Here is an 11477-nt window from a genome sequence, read left to right on the forward strand (position 1 = left end):
TTGAAAGAGGCCATCAAAAAAATTCAAAGGGTTTTGTGTGAGAACAACTTTTGTTTGGAATCCAGAACAACTCTGGGAGCCTAACCAATTGACACCCAAGTGTCACAGACTAGTGCTAATTGCTCTGGATTAGCATTCACACCTAACCAATAGACACATCTGGCTCTGGCAACAGAATCTACCCAGCCTGCAAGTACACTCTAAAGTCAACAAGAATATCCAAGTGAAGGATGCTCTAGAGATAGATATCAATGCAAGTATGTAAAATATTTATTTAGAAACAAATAACAAAATAAATCAACATAAAGAAATAACACTAGGTACAAAAAAAAAAAAGTTTACAAAAAAAATATATACATCAATGCACCAGGTTACTAATAACTCACGTTCCCTGACAGGGCTGATTTTGTCTGCCACACGCTCAGTTGTCTGTCACAAATGTGAATCTATAACTACGAAGAAGTATAAAAGTTTAATACTAAAATACAGAACCAGAATACAAAAAGGTCTAACTACTGCAATGCAACATTGTTTAAGCTGTCTCAGTATCTTGAACCATACAGTCCTGTTCATCCGGTGTCAACAAAAGGAATCGGTTTGAATTCCAGCAAAATAACTATTGAGAATGAAACTATTGATAAGATATGAGAATGTAGAAGGTAAGAAGTGAAATTATGTAGCCTACAAATTCAAATAAACTGCAGTACATTTTGCATAGTCCAAATTCTGTGATCCATGCAAACAATAAACATGAGGTTTGCATAAAATATTGTTAACCCCAAACTTTTTTTAAAAGTCTGAAATGACAGTGACAAGAAAATAGCCATCCAATTGGCCACAAAACTTCATTTAATGTTTTTTAATGACAAAGTCTTGCAATGTTGACTGTCAGGCCTGAGGTAGAGGAGGATACTGTCAGATATATTGGCTCAGTCATTTAAGAATATAAACAATAACTACGATAAAAAATACCCATATTATGAACTGCCCAACCTTACCACAATAAGGTCCAATTCTGCATTCGAAAATAACAATTTTGTTATGAAAAAGGTTATCATAAACAAAACAAAATGAAATTGTACACAGACTATATTTCCATGGGAAACAAGTTACAAGAATCAGATTGTCAGTCCTCACTCCACTCCTCCATTCCTTAACTGGAGGCAATACAAACTAGTCTTGGGATAGCCGCTTGAATTTCCTCTGAAAGTCCTGGAAGGCAGTGGAGGAAGACTTGGGGATTTTAGTGGGCGAAGAGGTGAGAGGACAATATCTCTTCTGAGGGCCAGCAGACCATAAACCTACTGGGAGTGTAATAGTTCATTTGTTACAATAAATAAAACAAACAAAAAAACACCTCACATTTGACAGAAAGGAATAAATAGAGATCGGGAACTGCATAGATACACTACCGTTCAAAAGTTGGGGGTCACTTATAAATGTCCTTGTTTTTGAAAGAAAAGCACATTGAGCATTAAAATAACATCAAATTGATCCGAAATACAGTGTAGACATTGTTAATGTTGTAAATGACTATTGTAGCTGGAAACTGATTTTCAATGGATTATTTACATAGGTGTACAGAGGCCCATTATGTGCAACCATCACGCACGCCTGTGTTCCAATGGCACATTGTGTTAGCTAATCCAAGTTTATCATTTAAAAAAGGCTAATTGATCATTAGAAAACCCTTTTGCAATTATGTTAGTACAGCTGAAAACTGTTGTGCTGATTAAAGATGCAATTAAACTGGCCATCTTTAGACTAGTAGAGTATCTGGAGCATCAGCATTTGTGGGTTCGATTACAGGCTCAAAATGGCCAGAAACAAAGCATTTTCTTCGGAAACTCGTCAATCTATTCTTGTTCTGAGAAATCAAGGCTATTCCATGCGAGAAATTGACAAGAACTGAAGATCTGGAACAAGGCTGTGTACTCCCTTCACCGAGAAGCCCAAACTGGCTCTAACCAGAATAGAAAGAGGAGTGGGTGGCCAGGTGCACAACTGAGCAAGTGGACAAGAACATTAGAGTGTCTAGCTTGAGAAAAAGACGCCTCACAAGTCGTCAACTGGCAGCTTCATTAAATAATACCCACAAAACACCTGTCTCAAAGTCAACAGTGAAGAGGTGACTCCTGGATGCTGGCCTTCTAGGCAGAGTTCCTCTGTCCAATGTCTGTGTTCTTTTGCCCATCTTAATCTTTTATTGGCCAGTCTGAGGTATGTTTTTTAAATTTGCAACTCTGCCTAGAAGGCCAGCATCCCGGGATTGCTTCTTCACGGTTGACGTTGAGACTGGTGTTTTGCGGGTACTATTTAACTTCTTGGTGACAGGAGGGCAGTATTGAGTAGCTTGGATGAATAAGGTGCACAGAGAAAACTGCCTGCTACTCATTCCCAGATGCTAATATAGTAGTATTGAATAGAAATATAATATTAGTAGTATTGGATAGAAAACACTGAAGTTTCTAAAACTGTTTGAATCATGTCTGTGAGTATAACATAACTTATTTAGCAGGCGAAACCCAGAGGAAAAACCATTCAGATTTGTTTTTGATTTCAATGGATTTTCATTGGGAATCCAGATTTATAAGGGACCTTCTTGCAGTTCCTATCGCTTCCACTGGATGTCAACAGTATTTAGAAATTGGTTGAGGTTATTATTTTGTGTAATGAAGAAGTACGGCCATCTTGAACGAGGATCACTTGAAGAGTACTGTTAGATAGGAGGCGCGTGACCAGAAAGCTAGCTACAGTTTGTTTTACTCCGGTATTGAACACAGATCATCCTGTCTTCAATTTTATTGATTATTTACGTAAAAAAATACCTAAAGTTGTATTACAAAAGTAGTTTGAAATGTTTTGGCAAAGTTTACAGGTAACTTTTGAGATATTTTGTAGTCACGTTGCGCAAGTTGGAACCTGTGTTTTTCTGGATCAAACGCGCCAAATAAATTGACATTTTGGAGTTAATGGAACAAAAGGACCATTTGTGATGTTTATGGGACATTTTGTATTTTTTGAAATTTATTTGACCTTTATTTGACTAGGCAAGTCAGTTAAGAACAAATTCTTATTTTCAATGACGGCCTAGGAACAGTGGGTTAACTGCCTGTTCAGGGGCAGAACGACAGATTTGTACCTTGTCAGCTCGGGATTTGAACTTGCAACCTTCCGGTTACTAGTCCAACGCTCTAACCACTAGGCTACCCTGCCGCCCCAAATATTGGAGTGCCAACAAAAAAAGCTTGTCAAAGGTAAGGCATGAATTACATTTTTATTTCTGTGTCTTGTGTCGTGCCTGCAGGGTTGAAATATGGTTTCTCTCTTGTTTACGGAAGTGCTATCCTCAGATAATAGCATCGTTTGCTTTCGCCGAAAAGCCTTTTTGAAATCTGACATGTTGGCTGGATTCACAACAAGTGTAGCTTTAATTTGCTCTCTTGCATGTGTGATTTAATGAAAGTTAAATTTTTATAGTAATTTATCTGAATTTGGCGCTCTGCATTTTCCCTGGCTTTTGGCCATGTGGGATGCCATCCCACATATCCCAGAGAGGTTAAATCAGCACAACAGTTTTCATTTGTGCTAACATAATTGCAAATGGGTTTTCTAATGATCAATTAGCTAATACAAGTTTATCAGGTTAAAAGGCTAACAAAACGTGCCATTGGAACACAGGAGTGATGGTTGCAGATAATGGGCCTCTGTACGCCTATGTAGATATTCCGTTAAAAATCAGCCGTTTCCAGCTACAATAGTAATACAATAGTAATTTACAACATTAACAATGTCTACACTGTATTTCTGATCAATTTTATGATATTTTAAAATACACATTTTTTTGTGCTTTTCTTTGAAAAACAAGGACATTTCTAAGTGATCCCAAACTTTTGAACGGTAGTGTACAAAAAACACTTTCCTTACAAAAGACATGCAATGTAGGAAGCCATAATACATACATTTTCAACATGTGGTTGGATAGAGCATGCTATTACCTTGGGATTTCCGGACTATTGTTTTAGTACTCTCAGTCGTCGCAGCAACAGCACCAGCACCAGCCATTTCTTATGGGGAAAAAGTGTTTCAATGTGAAAAGGGTAGGTATAAATGTCTAATTACAGGTAATCGTAATTGGAGTAACCATAATTGGAGTAAGACTAGGGCTGGGCGATATGGCCAACATCTCATATAACAATTTTGTTCACATTTGACGATATGACAGCATTTTATGTTTTTGAATAATACAAGTTCTAAATATTCAGGAGCCTAGGGTGGCAACACATACATTATGTGATTTCAATGTGGACTTTCTAGATTCTGATTGAACAGTATAAAACAACTTCAACCAAAAAAGAATGTTCTGCATTTCCTGCACTTTTTGTATCATTTTCACACTGTCCCGTAGGGCTGCATGATAGATAAGGGAGGAAAAAAAAATCTAGGCCTACAGTAGTTTATTGGCGAAGTGTTGAAATCGTGGAAGTATAATGATTATTGTAATTCAAATAGTTGGAATATAGAGGGCATCACTTTGAATACATTGTTATTTGACATGACAACAAATTAATAAGCCAGGGAGGAATTATTTTGACCGGATAGGAACGTGTTGTTCAGTGTTTCCTAGGGGACCCTATACAACGTTGTGTGTATTCTCTTACATCATGTAGCTAGGTCGAAATCATGCTTCGCCTAAAGATGGGTTAGCTGACGTCACGAAAAAGATCTGCACGCTTCAAATGGGACAGAAGTCTGAATTGTTGTGATTCTGGATAGCCAGATATCTACCAACAATACAAGAAACTGTCATGTGGGGAATCGTAAAGGACTTGTTTTGACTGATTTCATGTCAATGCTAATATGGCAAAATCACTAGCTAGCTAACCAACAACTGTAACAATGTATTTGAGAGACAAGTGCTCATTGAGCAAATTTATTTGTTTTCAATAAACATTGAAGAAATATAGTTTACATGTCAACAACTAAACAAATGTTTTACTCCACAGTTACGCATGCATCGGTTGTGTTGCTAAACAATCAGCCTGTCTATTCCTCTCTGATTTAGAAACATCCTGCATCAGCAATGGTATCAATCAGGCTGCATTATTGGCTAGCTACGTTTGCGCCGACTGATTACATTTGGATAACTAGTTGGCGATTAGCATTAGTGGCGAACATGATTTATTTTAGCCCCAAAGTGCCAAGAAAAGGCAAACTAGATGTTTGCAGACTAAGATACACAAACTAGTAGTGTAATTACAGAATACTTAGAAAGCAGCATCGAGGAGAGGGACGACTTGCAAGAAGCAAACGGAGTAAAAAAAAGACATTTCACACGCCAGAGTTGCATACATTTAACAAACCAAACACTGAAATATAGTTTTAGAAGGTAAAGTTAAAACCCAAACTGGTCCTTGCATCAATACCGGGACCCAGTCAAATATGCTATACCACCCAGCCCTAAGTAAGACAGAGCAAGGATATTTGTTTTGGTACTCCTTACCCTTCATTGAACCAGTCTGTGTCCGAGTGTCCATGGGTTCTTGTCCATCTTTGAAGTTGAACGACTCTGGCAGCACACTGAACCTCAGAACACTGTTCTCCTCAAGAGGCAAAAGGGCAGGGCTCCTGATCTTAATTGTACTTTTTTCCACGGTAACAGGTTTGCTGGATGGCACTGCCTTGATCCTAGATTTCTTCAGTCTGAGTTTCAGGCCATTTAAGATTCTCTCTCTTTCAAAGTGCCGCATAGTCTGCTTGACCCTTTGGGTTCTTTCTGGTGTGGCTCGTCTTTCAGAGGATAATGCACTACCATCTGTGTTGGTCGAGGTAACAGTATTTTTGGCAACTTCAGCACAATCAATCTTCGGAGCAAAGCCTCTTCTGTTTCGTAGTCTTGGTCTGCCCCTGGACTTTGTCTTCTTTGTTGGCACAAAACTGTTCTCCCACTCGTTGAAGAGCCGTTGTCTGACTGGGCTTTCCACTGGCGGGCTGGTCTCGGAGGGCTCTATCCTCCAGGACTTGACATTCACACTGAGGGTTAAAGGAGGTGCTGGAGCTTTGTCTGCAAAAGGTCTAGGTCGAGAAGAATTATGGTCCTTGCGTTGGCCAGTTACTACAGTCCCATTTGTCCTCTGGGGCGAGGAACCAAACAAGGCCAGACTTACTGTTGTGACCCTTGAAATCTTGGTCCCAATTCCAGGTTCTGCTGGCTTCTGGAGATTGCGACCGTTTGAAGGTCGGTCTTCTTCTAAAGTCTTAGAAGCATTTGTATTGGGGGACTCGAAATCGTCATCTGTGTCATTCAAGTTGACCTCAGGAACAAGTTGAATGAAGGGACCCAAACCTTGCCTTATTTTCCTTCGCTTTCTTGGGACAGAATGAGGACCTTCAACACATCTCTTGTGTCCAACCCCTTTTTGTTTAACCTTCCAGCTACAATTTAATTTAGGCGATAGATGCTTGTGACATCTTTGTGCCAAGGAGAGTGATGTTAGAAAACTGATTTTCTCTGCTGGTTGGCGTAGCAGATTAGAAGTAGGAATGGTAACTGTAGGAATGGCTTCACTACCCCAAAGGTTCCTTTCTTCCAAAGAGACACTAGGTGCTTGTACACATTCCATTTGTTTCTGGAGTGGACCTGGTAGTTGCTGCTTTGGCTGTACATTGTCCGACACTAGCTCAGACATTGGGGTGGATAATTTGAGAAAGTCTTCATAGCTCGAGAAGACATCTTCAATTTCAACTTCAACAATGTTTGGGCACTTGCTGGGCAGGCACAGTGATGGGGGTTTTGACAATGGCAAGCTCTTCGCCCCATTAGTGTATGGGCGATCAGTCTCAGATTCACTATCAGACAAGAAAATAGTTTGGCATTCAATGCCTGTAGATTTCCCTGGTTGGGGATTCCCATTTTTACCAGGATTCCCTTCCCTCTTTCTTTCTGCTGTGCCATTTGATTTCCATAAATCCAGGCTTTCCCTTTGTTCTGTATTTGTTGTGCTCGGTTCAACAGCCAAAGTTCCCTCGACAAACATCTTTGCATTCACAGTGGCCTTTGTCAAACCCAATTCAGTCTTGTACTGGCATTTGCAGGACACAGAATTGGTGGACCCACTGAACACTGCCTTCCAACGTGCGAGACAACAGTAATCTTCAGATTGGACATCCACTTCATATTTTACAGTCGTCAACTTTACATCTACTCTCTCAGATGATTTATCCTCCACAGAGTAATCTTTCAACTCATTCAGCTCCACATCCACTGGCAATTTCAACTGGTCTTCTCCCACTTTGTCTTGCAGTAGCTGGCCATTGAAAAACCGCATAGCCTCTTCTGGTGTCAGCACGTTGATCTCCAGGGAGGAAAATGGGTCACATAAAATGGTGTTTTCACTTTCTTTCTTAACTGGTGAGAGGGTGTGTGTAGAGCTGTGTGCCAAACTTGACCCTTGAATTTCTTTAGGATCAGATTCAGAGGGTGCTGGTCTCTCTGTCTGAATCACCTCAGTCTGCATGTCACTGGCAGAGTCTTCATTTTCTACAGAATTTTCATTTTCGGTACAATTCCGTTTTGGTTGTTCATCTCCTCTTCGAAAAGTCTGTTGGTGATATATTAGTGACGAAGGGAATCCAAACTCCCTGTCTATGTCATCAAGCTGCTTATTGGTGTTCAGCCATGAGGACTCTTGACCCGGGACCACGGGGTAAACAGAATCATGTTTAAGAATGACACACTTCTCTTCAACTTGAGCCCAGTTTTTGCTCCTGACTTGTGAAAATATGACAGACTGTGATGACATATCTTTGCCACACACAGATCTAACCTCTCGCATTATATTCTGGAAGATACCAGATCTTACAGAATCTATAAGCTTCTGCCCATCTCCATCCCAATAGAGGCTTAGTAGCTTGCTTTCAACCAGTGTCTCAGAGCATTTTGGATGTTGCACAGTGTCTACCAACTCCTTCAATTTACCAAGTCTCCATTTGATTACAGGAACTGAGGACAATTCAAAAATGTCCTCATCTGAAACTAGTTTTTCATTTGTTTCCTCACTCAATTGGTTAACATGCACACGAGTGGTCATTTCTGTGCCAGCTAACTCTTTTCTCTGAGTGGCTTGACATTTCAAATTAGATAATGGTTGAGAATCCACTTTCTCTACATGTAAGCAGTTCGATAGTGACGGTTCAGACTCAAAATATGAATATGTCTTGGCCAGTTCAACAACTGAAGTTTCTGAATCCTGAGTCACTGTTCTTCCAGCACCCAATTCTAATGTAGCTTCTGGTCTGACCTTGGGGACCTTTTGTCCAAATTCATTTGTCAAATAAGCAGATACCGTAAGGGTTGTTTGGGCTTGTGATGGACTCTGGTCACAAGATTCTTTCCCAGGGTTGCTCACATTTTCACCACTAGTTGAGAACGACATACCTTGGGTAGTCAAGGGCATTCTATCAGCCACGTTGAGAGATGTGTTTGTCTGCATACACTGCGATAGTGGTTGTACAACGGCGATGGCCTTCTGCACCGTAGGAACAGAGGGGGCATTACTTGCAGATGATCCTTGCCGTACCAGAGCACTTTCATTAGGTTTATCTCCTATCAAAATAACCTTTTCTGCTCTAAATCCATTTCCACTTTTGTCCTCTGTTACCGTTACGTAATAGCCCTGTCTTATAGGGTATGACGGTGGCACAGACTCACAGTTTTGCTGGCCTGAAAACTGCATACCATGGTTTAGCACAGATGAAGATGGTCCAGTGTTGGATATCAGAACACAGGTGTTTTTTGGCTTGTAATGTACGGTATGGGCTGAGCCTTGGTTTGGTATGTATTGCAGAGAATGTGCTCCTGCCCCAACCACGTGTCCCGTCTTGTTCAGCATGGGTCCATGTGAGTGCTGGCCTGGGTATGGTGGAGGAGCGGACTCACGGGTGTGCTCGACTGAAGACTGTATACTATTGTTTGGCACAGATGAAGATGGTCCAGTGTTGGACACCAGAACGTCTGCCTTGTAATGTAGGTTGGATACGCCTTCGATACGGGGCCTAGGATATGGGGCATGGTGTGCATTATTTTTAATGGCCCCTGCCTGACTGTTCATATTTGCACAATTTGACACAAGTCTGTTCTGTTGTGGTGGGTTGGTAAGGCCTGCAGGGCGATATCTTTGAAAATGATTAAGAGAAGGGTTATGCGTAACATTGTATTGAGGATTCTGGCTAATGTTATGCATTGGCATTGACTGCCCCACTGTAGCATTTGGTAGATTGACCTGGTTGTTGCTGTCCGTGAGAGGTTGGAAGGGATACATTTGACTGTGGTTTAATGGGTCAGTTTGGACAGGTGTGCCATGTTGAACCCTGTTCATCTCAGTCCTGTTGTTATTGTTTTGATTTAGAATCAAATACAGTTGTTTATATGCTGTGGGAGACTGTGGAGATGTCCTTGATGGCACACTACTTGTCTCCTGTGCAATTTGCAAAGAGTTTGGTGTTTGTGGATATCCCTGATGAAGAGCTTGAACCGCCATCCTACTTGAATCCTTTCCACTCACTACAGTCCATTGATGATTGACATGATTGGGACTCCTACCCATTGCAAGAGCAGCAGAGGTACCACTGGAGGTCCCCTCTTGTCTGCCAAGTACCAGCTGCTGACTGCCACTTGCTGGTCTTTGGAGATAAATACAATTTGTATTCAGTGATGCATTAATATCAGAGGGGCAGTGAATGGTTGCACCCTGACCATCCTGTACCAACCTCTGTGAATTGTTACCATTAACACCCAAAGACCTATGTCCCTGCTGGAAAGTGGTTTGAAAAGCATTGTTAACCCTTCCAGGCAGGGTGTGATGGTATCCACTTTGTGATGTAACACTAGTTGATTGTGCAGCTGCATTGTTAGTCAAGAGTGATGTCAAAAGGGGACTTGTGGCCATTAGGGTCTGCTCTTTTGTGGGTGCCTGTTGATTCTGGGTCTGTCCACTCAAGTAACCTACACTGGTTACTTGACTGCTGTGTGGTAAGCATTCACCACCTTGAGTATATGGGACCACTGGTCCGACTTCCCTACCTAGTGTATACGCCACCGATGGTCTGACCATCCCATATTGATGAGAAGAGGTGCTCGGATTCCCACTCAGCTGACCACTGGTGACTTGAGGACTTGAGGATTGTCCAGTGACTGATCGATCCGGTCCACTTTGGGGCCAGGTAGTCTGCATTCTCCTTGGCTTCTCAGTCTCGCCTTCTGCCATGTGGTATGGCAGAACGTAACCATTTCTGAAATGAAAAACCAGGATTAGCCCAACAAAACGCACAGTAACAAATATAGCTCGAATCCAATAGTAAAAATGTAGGGTACGGCAATCTGGTGCCAGAAAGCCATCATATTCTTTGAAAGCATAGAAGTGATCGGTAGGCTAGCTGCTATTTTTTCGCCACTAATCTAAACGGAGGTGGGTCGCTCGACTGGAGACACCCAAGATGTGGGCACATTGCATCAGCACTACACCCATGACTTAGGGTAAGCAACAGATCAACTCATACACACATCCGAGGTTGAGGGGTCTGGAACGGTACATTGGTTTACTCCCCGTGAGAATGCACTGATGGGAACTGAAGACAAAAATCAGCAGATGTACTCAAGGTAAAGGAGGAGACTTGAGTCCAGTAGAAGTACAAGCGGTCACGTCAAGATAAAACGGCTACTATAAATTGAACCCTCTCTCGAACTCAAGGTTATACATTGACTTAATTAATGATACATTCATCACTACATTCTCATGACTATGTCATGTCTCTCATAAAACATGAGTTTGTCACAGGAGATGGATTTATCACAGAGCTTATTTTCTTTATTTACGGTACATTTTCAATCTGTGCTGTATTGTTTCCTATGACTTGCGCACCTTTTTATTGTATCAATTAGCTCATTAGTATGTGTTAGGTTGTTGGAGCTTGTGTGCGTTATTTTAGCAAAAAGTGTAAGTACAGAAAGTGTCGGTTTCAGGTCAGACAATATTAGTTCTGTAAATTAAGATGAACCTCTTGGGAAAAAAAACGTTGCCGTTTTAAACAGGATATTTTGTCAGGAAAAGATGCTAGAATATGCATATAATTGATATATGCATATAATATAATCGACTCAGTGGGTTTTGTCCAACATGTCTCCGGACCTACTCACTGCCACAGTCATACTCTGGACCTAGTTTTGTCCCGTGGAATAAATGTTGTGGATCTTAATGTTTGTCCTCATAATCCTGGACTATCGGTCCACCATTTTATTACGTTTGCAATCGCAACAAATAATCTGCTCAGACCCCAACCAAAAATCAAAGGCTGTGCTATAAATTCTCAAGCAACCCAAAAATTCCTAGATGAACTTCCAGACTCCCTCCGCCTACCCAAGGACGGCAGAGCGTGGTGCCTTGTGTTACAAGGTTCATGGAAGTGGAAGACACTGAGCC

The 11477-nt window shown here is 41.2% G+C and overlaps 1 long non-coding RNA gene across 1 annotated transcript; it reads right to left on the reverse strand.

Moving 5' to 3' along the window:
* Positions 1-248: 248 nt before the first annotated feature.
* LOC115144822 (uncharacterized) lies at positions 249-10075 on the reverse strand. The gene is made up of 3 exons (XR_010459411.1): positions 5504-10075; positions 3999-4067; positions 249-1304 (listed from the first exon to the last, which is right to left on the reverse strand). It is a non-coding gene; the product is annotated as an uncharacterized LOC115144822 (long non-coding RNA).
* Between the last annotated feature and the right edge of the window lie 1402 nt (positions 10076-11477).

Source organism: Oncorhynchus nerka, linkage group LG17 (genome assembly GCF_034236695.1).
Source record: "Oncorhynchus nerka isolate Pitt River linkage group LG17, Oner_Uvic_2.0, whole genome shotgun sequence".
Lineage (NCBI taxonomy): Eukaryota > Metazoa > Chordata > Actinopteri > Salmoniformes > Salmonidae > Oncorhynchus > Oncorhynchus nerka.